Source organism: Lithobates pipiens, unplaced genomic scaffold (genome assembly GCF_037356315.1).
Source record: "Lithobates pipiens isolate NorthernLeopardFrog02 unplaced genomic scaffold, aLitPip1_a1.2 Scaffold_25, whole genome shotgun sequence".
Lineage (NCBI taxonomy): Eukaryota > Metazoa > Chordata > Amphibia > Anura > Ranidae > Lithobates > Lithobates pipiens.
The window spans coordinates 17,013,076-17,026,164 of NW_027507787.1; the positions used below are offsets into that span (position 1 = coordinate 17,013,076).

At 43.1% G+C, this 13,089-nt stretch overlaps 1 protein-coding gene across 2 annotated transcripts in view; it reads left to right on the plus strand.

The window, feature by feature from the left end:
• Positions 1-987: 987 nt before the first annotated feature.
• Positions 988-13,089, plus strand: part of SGMS1 (sphingomyelin synthase 1) — a 442,300-nt gene continuing 430,198 nt past the window's right edge. For both annotated transcript variants that reach the window (XM_077454148.1, XM_077454149.1), the window contains exons 1-2: positions 988-1,196; positions 11,168-11,240. The gene's annotated coding sequence lies outside the window, so the exon portion shown is untranslated. The remainder of the gene's footprint in view (positions 1,197-11,167; positions 11,241-13,089) is intronic.

Consider the following 13,089-nt stretch of genomic DNA (forward strand, 5'->3'; position numbering starts at 1 on the left):
CTGTGTACACTCAGTGATGACATGTAGACATTGATGAGCCCTCATACACCTGACAGTGATCTGTGTACACTCAGTGATGACATGTAGACGCTGATGAGCCCTCATACACCTGACAGTGATCTGTGTACACTCAGTGATGACATGTAGACGCTGATGAGCCCTCATACACCTGACAGTGATCTGTGTACACTCAGTGATGACATGTAGACATTGATGAGCCCTCATACACCTGGCAGTGATCTGTGTACACTCAGTGATGACATGTAGACACTGATGAGCTCTCATACACCTGACAGTGATCTGTGTACACTCAGTGATGACATGTAGACGCTGATGAGCCCTCATACACCTGACAGTGATCTGTGTACACTCAGTGATGACATGTAGACGCTGATGAGCCCTCATACACCTGACAGTGATCTGTGTACACTCTGATGACATGTAGACATTGATGAGCCCTCATACACCTGACAGTGATCTGTGTACACTCAGTGATGACATGTAGACATTGATGAGCCCTCATACACCTGGTAGGGATCTGTGTACACTCAGTGATGACATGTAGACACTGATGAGCCCTCATACACCTGACAGTGATCTGTGTACATTCAGTGATGACATGTAGACACTGATGAGCCCTCATACACCTGACAGTGATCTGTGTACACTCAGTGATGACATGTAGACTCTGATGAGCCCTCTTACACCTGACAGTGATCTGTGTACACTCAGTGATGACATGTAGACTCTGATGAGCCCTCATACACCTGACAGTGATCTGTGTACACTCAGAGATGACATGTAGACATTGATGAGCCCTCATACACCTGGTAGGGATCTGATCTAATAAAGATCAGTCAGTGCCCAGCTGGCCCCTCCCCTCTCTTTCTACAGACACACACTATCCAGCCGCCTCCGGAGCGCTGCAGAGACGGACGCTCTCCACAAGATGTCGCCAGACTTTTCCAGGCCGATAAGTACGGGCTGAGCTCGTCTTGCTGTCATCACGGAGTCTCCCGTCTGATAGTATCGCTGTGGATTGTGGGCAGGAAGATCTCTGGCGCCCTCTCTCCGCCCACACTCCGGGGACCTTTGGGGAGAGCTCCTCCTGACCCGCCCACCTGGGTGCTGGATAGCCCGTGTTCTGTTCCCGATTAGCATCCCTCTCATCCCCGGAGCTCATCCTTCTGGAACAAGTGAGTAACCTGTCTGTGACATAACGGTGCTCCGGACTCCTCACCCTGGCACTGCCAATGGCTGATGGTGGAGAGGCTGGCAGTGACCATAGGTGACAGGAGGATCTGGAGTACCAGGGGGACTGGAACTGCCTCTCTGTCCGAGGTAAGGCTGCTGCAGGAGAGGGATGGGGATCCTGGGGTGAGGTGGGAAGGATGGAAAGACTGGCATCACTCCTGGGAGGTGGATGGGATGGTGACACTGGCAGAACTCCAGGGAGGTGGGTATATTGGCGAGACTGACAGTGCACTTGGGAGGTAGGTAGGATGGTGAGACTGGCAGTGCTCCTGATGGGTAGCATGGGCAGACTTGGAGCGCTCTTGGAGGGTGTGTATAATGGTGAGACTGGCAACGCTCCTGGGAGGTGGGTAGGATGGTTCAGTGCTTCTAAGGAGTGGTTGGGATGGTGAGACTGGCAGCGCTCCTGCTAGATTGGCAGTGCTCTTGGTGATGGAGAGATTGGTAGAGCTCTTGGAGGGTGTGTATAATGGTGAGACTGGGAGGTGGGTGGGAAGGTGACACTGGCAGCACTCCTGGGAGGTGAGTATATTGGCAAGGCTGACAGTGCACTTGGGATTTAGGATGGTGAGACTGGCAGTGCTCCTGATGGGTAGGATGGGCAGACTGGGAGCACTCTTGGACGGTGTGTATAATTGTGAGACTGGCAGTGCTCCTGGGAGGTAGGTAAGATGGTCAGACTGGCAACGCTTCTGGGAGGTGGGCAGTATGGTTCAGTTCTCCTAAAGGGGTGGGTGGAATGGTAAGACTGGCAGTGCTTCTGATAGATTGGCAGTCTGGCAGCACTCTTGGAGATGGACAGGATGGAGAGATTGGCAGCGCTCTTGAAGGGTGTGTGTATCATGGTCAGACTGACAGCACTCCTGGGAGGTGGGAGGCATGGTGACACCGGCAGCACTCCTGGGAGGTGGCTATATTGGCGAGGCTGACAGTGCACTTGGGAGGTAGGTAGGATGGTGAGTCGGGCAGCGCTCCTTGGAGGGTGTGTATATTGGTGAGACTGGCAGTGCTCCTGGGAGGTAAGTAGGATGGTGAGACTGGCATAGCTCTTGGGTGGTGGTTAGGTTGTAGAGACTGGCAGCGCTCCAGGGCTGTGTGACAAGGCATCAGACCACTGCCACCTTCACCAGCTTGTTACAAATGACTGGTCAACCTTAAATCACTCTCTCACTGATACATGGCAATGCCACTTTCAGCCTCACCCTGCACAAGGATTTTCCAGCTTGTGGCACCACAACCGACTGAGAGCGCCTGTCACTGGGTTTAGCTTTGCCACACTGCCACCAGATAGGGTTCTACCTATATTCTGTTCTGTCACCACAGACCAGTATATCCAGAGATTTGCCATATAGTAGCCTTTTTCAAAGAGACAGGGATTCTTTAAAGAGTAACTCCATTATTGAGGGTAAAAAAAAAAAATGCAAATAAAAAATAATGTAGCGTATACAACTGTGACACAAGTCATATTGTCATATAATGGTTTTAAAATTTGCCTTTCCCTTTCAATCTGCAGCATTGTAACCTTCTGTAAAATGCAATGTGGATACCTGGAGGCAATCTGTAGACAGATGCTGTACAGAACCCCCCCAGAAATGTGATTTCCTGCTTGTGTGACTGACTTTTCCAGAATTCTGCAATCCAAGTCAGATTTTGGGCATCCCCTGTAACAAAAAAGCATTTTTTTTTTTTTAAATACTCCCAAAAGGAAATCACTAGAAGGCTGCAGTCCCTGCCACTTTCCTCAGTCTTGCAAATTCAGCAGCTAATTGATAATTCTAAAATCACTCCCATATAGATTCACTCTACACCTGGACACAGACAAACAGCTATTTCTTCAGAATAATAAAATGCAGGAATGTGCAACAAAGTGTGTTAAAATCCCTGCACTGTACATACAGTAGATCACCCAGAGAGCAAAAGTGGAGTTACTTTTTAAAAGTTCTAAGTGCATTAGAGACAATATTAATGACTTTAAAATATTTAATTAAAAAGATAGAAAAAAATTGGTGCAAGCAAAATATTTACAGGGGGGAAAAAAAAGGTATTTAAAGTTTAAAAAGGAACAATAATACAACAGAATACAAAGGATTGAAGAATGAAAAATACTTAACAAGTCCTGGTTGTTAAAGTCCAATCTTTAAGGACGATGGTGCAGTCAGTGGCTCTCATAAACCTTGGCAGGTGTTCTTTTGCTTTGATGGTAAAGGAGCGCTCCAGACTATGGATGTAGCCCCTCCTTTTCTTGTCAATGTTCTACACACGGACAGCAATTATCTGACCAATTAAGAGGTGTGAGGAGTGGCCGATGGGATGTTACAGTTTTATGACGATGCAGTGGATGCTCCCTACAGTACAGATGTTAGTATCTTTAAAATACATACAGTTTTAATTCTGGTGTAATATTGTCTAGCATGGAATTTCCTTTTAAATGATTCTAAATATGATGGGTATTGAGTTTCTATTTCAACTAGAAGAGGTATTGTGTCCCGTTTGCTTCCTGCACCTTCTAATAAAGTGGTGTTTGGGCTTAAAACGCTTCTAATTAACAGCTACAAGTAAAATGTCCTTCTGGTCGTACCATTATCTGCTCGGAAGTTTTAAAATCCCCTGATGTTTTTTGACTCTACAAGAAAAGATGGGCAGCAATGTGTATTCGCTGACTACTCCAGCTAAGTTATTTACAATGACGGGTTAGTTAAGAGGGCATCTGCTTGCTTTCCTAATTACTAAACTTAGCGTGAGACTGAAATGTGTTTTGGGTTAATGAGGTTCAGGGGTCTGGTGTCCTCTCAATGGACTGATGAGAATGTTCTGGATTGCAGCTAAGTCTGTTGCTTGTATCAGATGCCTTCCTAGGGGATCAGTCTGCATTATCACAAGGGGTGGATGGGATGGACTGGAAGCGTTCCTGGGGGGGGAGGGGTCTAGGTAGGATGGTGAGACTGGTAGCACTTCTGGGAAGTGGGTAGGACGGTGAGAAACTGGTGGTGCTCTTGGGGGTTGGGTAGGAAAGTGAGACTGACAGTTCTCCTGGGAGGTGGGAAAGATGGCGAGACTGGTAGCACTCCTGGCAGGTGGGAAGAACAGTGAGATTGGCCGTTCTCCTGGCAGGTGGGAAGGATGGTGAGACTGGCAGCAATCCTGGGGGTGATCAGCTCTGTGTGAATGTCATTTCCCCAAGCAATGGGTGGGATGTAGATGTAAAAAAATCTATACCTGCACCAAAACTTATGGAATAACAGGCTGATGAACGTATTGGTAGCCCTAGTTTTGGGAGTGATCTCGTTTAATATGGCATGAATGTGATATGTGGGTGACACTTTCCTATTTTTTTTTTTTGGGGAATCTGCACATAAAATATCACATTTTGAATGACAATTGCGTGGTCATGCAACACTGTACCCATATGAAATTTCTATCCCTTTTTTTTTATTTTTTTTATTACTTCAGATCCGCGCTATAACTGAATAACGGCTACAGTGCAGACCTGCTTTGCCTGGTGTACATCCATTAATGTCCTCCCATGTCCGAGCGGCCTGTGCGCCCCCTGCAGGGTGCACGCAGCACGCTCTGTGACCAGCGAATCTGAGACTCGCTGGATCAGTGTTTCTCAACTCCAGTCTCCAAGCGCCCCAACAGGTCATGTTTTCAGAATTTTCCTCAGATGAAATTGATGCGGTAATTACTAAGGCAGTGAAACTGATCAAATCACCTGTGCAAACTAATGGAAATCCTGAAAACATGACCTGTTGGGGCGCCTTGAGGACTGGCGTTGAGAAACATTGCGCTGGATCACAGATCGGAGTAAGGGGTCGGTTCCGACCCCCCCCCCCCCCCTTACCACATGATCAGCTGTCAGTCAATGACAGCTGATCATGTGATGTCAACAGAGCCGGTAATTGTGTGGTGGTGTGTCTTGTTTGTCTTCTTTCTTCTCCGACCTGTTCCAGCTGTGATTAAATACCACCAAAAGAAAGCTTTATTTGTGGGGGAAAAAATGATAAGAATTTCATTTTGGGTACAGTGTTTTATGACCGCGCAATTGTCATTCAAAGTGCATCAGCGCTGACAGCTGATAATTGGTCTGGGCAGGAGGGGGGGTTTAGGTGCCCAGTAAACAAGTGGTTAACAGAACAAAGGGAACCAAAGAACAGAAGGTCACGGTTGGGGTTTTCCAGATGAGTACTTGCTGATGTGGCGACAGATTAATAACACAAGAATAGTTCAGTGAAATGGATATTTACATTACCAGGCTAGTGGACTAACAGGACTGACAAATCCTTGTCTTGGTCGGATGTATCTAATTTTTCTATCAACATGCAGCATGAAAGGTTTTTCACCTTTTTTTTTTTTTTTTTTTTTTTTTTATTTATTTTTTTTATTTTTTTTTTTTTTAAAAGCCAACAGGTACACATACTGCCGCTCCTGGCTTTTAACAATAGGACACTTACCTGTCCTGGAGTCCAGTGATGTTGGCACCGCAGCTGATGTTTCCCTGACAGTGTAGCCTTACCAGATGTGTTTATTACATTGTGTTTGCTCATGCAAAATGCATATACATTTTTGTATTCTTCATGAAAATCTTTTTCATTAACAGCTGCTCATATATCGTGCAACGTTTAAAGAAAAAAAAAAAAAAAAAAAAAAATACGCCCACCATTTTATTTTCCAGGGCTTCTGCTTTTAGAAAAATCCTGTTTGGCGGTTCTAAGTAATTTTCCAGCAAAAATGCTGATTTTTAGCATTTGCGAGAAATGTCAGTATTGGCCTGGATGGCATGCAGTTAACCATTTTGCGCCTGCAATGTATTATGGACGGGTGGCCGCTATAGACAAAGCGATGTACCCATACGTCGCTGCCTACTTCCAGGTTTTGGGAACGCACATGTGCGCCCTCCATTTGGCACCTGCTATGAATGCACACAGTGGGAGCCTATCAGCAAGTCCCGGGCTAATAATTCACAGCTGGGTCCTACTGATTGGCTGTGGGCAATCGCAGCCCAAAACTCTTGTTTGGTAAACAACACAGAGCTCTGTATAGAGGGAGCAATCTGTCAGTTTCTCATCCCTGCAAAGCAGGGATGAGAAACAGAGATCTCTTGGTAAAAGCAGCACGCTGTACACACGTTACACACAGACACATTTTTGACCCCTTGCTTCATGATTTGTAGGTGCTATAACTTGCAAACCAATCAATAAAAACTTATGGGGATTTTTTTATCATCATGTAGCAGAATACATTTTTGGTCACAATTTATGAATACATTTAGTTTTTTATTTTTTTTAAATGTGTTTTTTTTTTTTTTTTTTTTTTTTTTTTTTATTATTTTTTTTTTTTTTGGATCTGTTTTGTAGCAGAAAGTTGTATAAAATATGTGGGTGTGTATATATCATTTTTATTTTTTATAATCTTTGGTCTATTTTCAGTTTTTATATTGTGGTGGTCATATACCACCGAAAAAAAATATGCATTTTTTTGTTTTTAAGGCCCCTTTCACGTGGGCTTTCCGATCGGTCCACCTATCAGTTTTTCAGGCAGACCTGGTTGGATGCTGTATGCGCCTCCTATGGAGTGGCGGTGTTCAGCTGTGACATGTCCGCTGACATCCCCCGAAAATCGATCTTGTCTGTAAAATCCAGACAGATGGTGACCCTATTTTCCATCCATCTGGCGGATCAGATCAGATGAAAACGGAAATGTGGTCCATTTTTCATCCCATCTCCCCATAGAGAAGAGGTTACAAAGCAAAATGTAATCGTAAAGGACCAAAAGAATATTCATTCAATGCACTGACATCTCAAGAACAACACAACATAAATACAGTTACAAAGACTTAAAGGTGCATCTCCCAGAACTTTACCCTAATAACAAAATGTATATCATAATTCTTCCCCAAAGAGGAGGTAAGTTGAGAGGTGGCGGCATCCCTCGTCTAAATGCAAAAAAAAAAACTTACTATGGTTCTCACCTCCCGTCACCCCTATTTGTTTTTGACATTCCAAATGAAAGGGGGGGGGGGGGGAGTGAAAGTGCAGAAAAACACAAATAAAAAAAAAAAAAAAAAAAAAGTGAAAAGCCATCTGATAATTAAAGGGACAAACTTTGGGGGGGATTGTACCTTCCCTTTTTTTTTCTACTCTTTTCTTCCATACCCATCCCCTGTTATCCATCCATCCACCCTTCACAATTACCAATTCACGCCTGGTATGGGCATTCTGTATATATTCACTATTCCCAAATGACTCTGCGTGCTGCACTAGGAAAAAGGACAAATTAGGGTCCAAAAACCTGGGAGGAATGTCAGTTTTGTTTGGGTACCGCGTTGCATGACCTCACAATTGTCAAAGTAATGAATAGCTAAGTGGCAAAAAATGGCTTGGTCATGCAGGGGGTAAATCTTCCTGAGCTCAAGTGGTTAGACAATTCTGTGGACATTTCATAAACTAGTATTCCATTTGCTAAAATACCAGTAGTTTATTAGACCTGCTATGTATATTTTCTATACAAAAAAAATGAGATGAATCATTTCAGAAACGTTTCCACCTATAATGTGATCTCTAAACTGTACAACTCAGTTTAACAACAAACTGAAATCTTTTAGGTGAAGGGAAGTAAAACTAAAATATGGTTCCATAAGTGTGCACACCCTTAAACTAATACTTTTTTTGATTTTTATTACAACACTCTGTGTTTTTGAGTCTATCAGCATGGCACATCTTGACTTGGCAATATTTGCCCACTCTTCTTTGCAAAAACACTCCAAATCTGTCAGATTGTGAGGGCATCTCCTGTGCCCAGCCCTCTTCAGATCACCCCACAGAGTTTCAGTCAGATTCAGGTCTGGTCTCTGGCTGTGCCTTTCCAAAACGTTAATCTTCTGGTGAAGCCATTCCTTTGATTTGGATGTATGCTTTTGGTTGTTGTCATGCTGAAAAAATGAAGTTCCTCTTCATGTTCAGCTTTCTATATTGTGCCATAAGTTCAGCCTTGGTTTCATTAGACCAGAACACATTTTCCCACATTCTTTTGGGAGACTTCAGATGTGTTTTTGTCAAATTTATCCAGGCTTGGTTATCTGTTTTTTTTTTTTTTTTTTTTCTTGGTAAGAAAAGGCATCCGTCTAACCACTCTACCCCATAGCCCAGACATATGAAGAATACAGGAGATTGTTGTTACATGTACCACACAGCCAGATATTCCTGCAGCTCCTTTAACCCTTTCATGATTACTTGGAACCCCCAAACAACATTTTATTTATATATATATATATATATATATATATATATATATATATATATATAACAGAGACTCTAGAGAATAAAACGGCGATTGTTGCAATATTTTATGTCACACGGTATTTGCGCAGCGGTGTTTTAAATGCAACTTTTTGGGAAAAGGGACACTTTCATGAATTAAAAAAAAAAAAAAACAGTAAAATTATCCCATTTTTTTTTTATTTTTTATTTTTGCATAATGTGAAAGATAATGTTACGCCGAGTAAATAGATACCAAACATGTCACACTTTATAATTGCACGCACTTGTGAATTGACGACAAAGTACGGTACCTAAAAAAAATCTCAATAGGCGGCGCTTTAAACATTTTTTACGGTTGCCAGGTTAGCGTTACAGAGGAGGTCTAGTGCTAGACTTATTGCTCTCGCTCTGACGGTCGCGGCGTTACCTCACATGTGTGATTTGAACACAGTGTACATACGCGGGCGCGACTTCCGTATGCGTTTTCTTTGCTTCGCAAGCTCGCGGGGACGGCAGGCGCTTTAAAATTTTTTTATTTTATTTTAAAATGACTAAATTGTTTTAAAATAAATAAATACATTTTATCACTTTTATTGCTGTCACAAGGAATGTAAACATCCCTTGTGACAGTAATAGGCGGTGACAGATACTCTTTATGGAGGGATCGGTGGTCTAAAAGTCCCCCCCCCCCCCCCCCCCACCCCTCCTTTTACACTTCAATGTATTCAGATCGCCAAAAACTGCGATTCTGAATACCGGATATTTTTTTTAAACCGGCGCCATTGCCAGCCGAGTAAACGGGAAGTGACGTCATGACGTCGCTTCCGTGTTTACTATGAGGAGACTGGCCGGAGGAATCGCACCAGGAATCGGTGCTTCCGATCGAGCGGGAGCACCGGTAACAGCGGCGGGAGGGGGGGACGTCCCCTCCCGCTCCTCCGGCATAACAGCCGAGCGGCTTTTAGCCGCATCGGTTGTTATGACTGGATAGCCAATCGCCTGCTAAAAAAAACGGTACCGGAATGATGCCTGCAGGTGCGGACATCAGCCCGTTATACCCCCCCGGAAGCCGAGTACGCACATCTGCGTACGCTCGGCGGGAAGGGGTTAATGTTGCTGTAGGCCTCTTGGCAGCCTCCCTGACCAGTTTTTTCTTCTCGCCTTTTCATACATTTTGGAGGGACATCCAGATCCCGGTAATGTCGCTGTTGTGTCATGTTTTTTCCACTTCATAGCTGTCTTCCCTGTGTTCCATGGTATATCTAATGCCTTGGTAATTCTTTTGTACCCTTCTCCTGGCTGATACCGGTACCTTTCAACAATGAGATCCCTCTGATGCTTTTAAGCTTTCTGTGAACCATGACTTTTGCTGTAGGATGTGACCAAGAAAATGTCAGGAAAGACCTACTAGAAAAGCTGAACAGGTGATCATGGCAATACTTTGTCACACTGTATTTGCGCAGCGGTCTTACAAGAGCACTTTTTTTTTTGGAAAAAATACACTATTTTTTTAATTTTTTTTTTTTTTTATCTTGTGACAGGTAATGTTACGCCGAGTAAATTGATACCCAACATGTCACGTCATGTTCAAAATTGAGCCTGCTCGTGGAATGGTGACAAACGTTTACCCTTAAAAATCTCCATGTGCGACGTTTAAAAACAAAAAAATAATTCTACAGGTTGCAGGTTTTAAGTTACAGAGGAGGTCTAGGGCGAGAATTATTGCTCTTGCTCTACTGATTGCGGCAATACCTAACGTGTGGTTTGAACACCGTTTACATATGCGGGCGCTACTCGTGCGCTTCTGCACGTGCACGTGAGCCCGTTGGGACAGGGCGTGTTTTTTTATTTGTACACTTTGACACTTTTTTTTTATTTTTTTATTTTTTTTTATTTTTTTTTACTTTTATTCCTATTACAAGGAATGTAAACATCCCTTAGAATAGAAAAAAAACATGACAGGACCTCTTAAATATGAGCTTGGCGTCAAAAAGACCTCAGATCTCATATTTACAGTAAAATGCAATAAAAAAAATGATTTAAAAAAATTGGGGGGGAGAATGGGGTTGGGGTGTGTGTGTGTGTGTGTGTGTGTGTGTGTGTGTGTGTGGTTTTTTTTTTTTTTTTTTTTTTTAAAGAGCTGTGGGTGGAAGTGACGTTTTTGATGTCGCTTCCACCCTGCAATGATATGGATATGGCCATCTTCCCCCCTCACTCGTCTCCATGTTGGGCCACTAGAAAGATCCGATTGCCTCCACCGCTGCACACGGCTCTGTTGAGCGGTGGAGGGCATCGGATCCTGGGGGTGGGGGGGATATAAGTGACCTCTCGGCGAATCCACCACAGAGACAACTTTTATCTTAAACCAGACCACTCACTGAAGAAGAGGATACTGGGGTTTCACAGAAACCTGACATTTTTAACAATATAATTTTTGTAGATTTTTATTATTTTATTTATTTCCTGTGTGTGTGTGTGTGTGTGTGTATATAAAATATATAATAAAAGTGACACAATTTTTGCATTGGAGAACGTATCAAGGCATAAAAAAGGTTACAAATAGCAGCTACTGTACAGTAGCATCTCATGTTCTTCCGCAGGCTTTATTATTAAAATTTTATTTTCTTAAAATTTTTTTTTTTTTTTTTTTCTTGCAGCGATTCAAATTATAGATTAGAAAACCGTAGACGTGGCAATTTCAGTTGAACAAGGAGGATTTTGTCTATACAGGTAAATACAACATACATTTATTTGCACTATATTCTGAATCTTTGCTTCAATACATCAACTATTTTGTATTTACAAACTGTCTCATTGTGGGCTGGTCAGATGCATTCATGCAGCAGTCTCTGGGGAGGGATGGTGGCAGCATGTTGCTGATATTCTGGTGTTCTTGGCAGCCGTTCAGATCGGGGAGGAGAGTTGTGGGGATATATTACAGATCTGTTGCACTCAGGCATGTGGTAGAGCAGGGAAAGTGATGTGATTGTGTTTGTATGGGAGGCGGTTGGTGACACTGAGCACTCGGGCTGCACACTGCTTGCTCATTTTCTACCTGCTTATGTCAGTGAACATTGAATGACGGGAATACTGAGCACTGAAGACTCTTCTGAAGGGTGCCGTGTTAAAACCCCTTTTATGAGCTTGTAGGAATGTAAAATATTTCTGCATCAATAGCTTCAAAATGTCATCTGATCTTTATCTAAGGGCTCATTCAATTGGGCATCTGATACGCTGAGTTTAGATGCATGCAGCGTGTCGTTTTCTATGTACAGTGATGCCATATACGTACAGCTGCATTTGCGAATGAAAATGTGCACTGCGTTTTAATGGCGACACAACTGAGTTCAGGTTATACATATCGGAGTATTTTACTTGTGTACGCACTTGTAAATACATGCACTTGTACACGCATAATGTCATTTGAAGAATTGTACGCAACTAAACCCCCAAAGTTTAATTTTTACTTCTGCTCTAAAACCTATCCAATATAAAAAAAAAAATCAAATTTCTTCATCAATTTATGTGAATATGTATTCTGCTACGTATGTTTGGTAAAAATAAAATCCCAATAAGCGTATAGGGTTTGAGCTAAATTGCTAGCGTCTGTAAACTTTGGGATAGATTTATGGACTTTTTATTTAAAATTATTATTATATATTATTTTCTTTTTTTCTAGTAATGGTGATGATCAGCAATTTTTAGCGGGATTGAGGCAGATAAATCTGACACCAATATAGTGATCAGTGTTAAAAAAATAAATAAACAAATGCACTGCCACTGTACGAATGACCCTGCCAGGGAAGGGGTTAACACCAGGAGCGATCAAAGGGTTAAATGTGTTCCCTAGGAGTGGTTTGTTATAGTGTGAGGGATGATTGCACTGTAAGACCCAGATACATGTTCCTGCTTGCTCCTTACTAGCAGAACAGCAATCTTGTTTACATGGGTTCCCAGTGGACATCGGACCCGCTGATTGGCTCCCGCTGTTTCCAATCACAGCGGGAGCAGGGTCTCGAGCGCTGCGTGCCCACCCCAGATCCAGAAGAAGAAATCTTGTACATGAACGTGATTTTGCACTTAAAGTGGTTGTAAACCCTTATCGCGGTCAACGGCGATATGCCGCGAGTGGCGGCTCCCGTGCGTGGGAGTGACGTCATCGCGGCTTCGCCGAATGACAGCGGCGGAGCAGCGAGTCCCACCGAGAAGATGGATGCGCCGGACTACAGGGGACAGCGGTGACTTTGCTGGCTCCTGTGTCGGGTAAGTGGCACATAATGGCATACTATGCGATGAATAGTAGTCCATTATGCTTTACCTTTGCAGGGAATCAAAGAGGAAGTAAACCCATCAGGGTTTACTTCCTCTTTAAGGGTTGCCTTGCCGCAGTGTATGTATTTGGGGTAGTCCTTAAGCAGTTAATGTGTACCGTTTTTCGTACGACTTTCATACGAGAATAATTAGAAAAGAGAGACTGTGCATGACCAGGGTCCATAAATGATAAAATAAAACATTTGTCGTATGAGGAAAATTGTACGATTTGTTCGCCTGATTTTCTTAGTGTGTGTTTGCAAGCCTT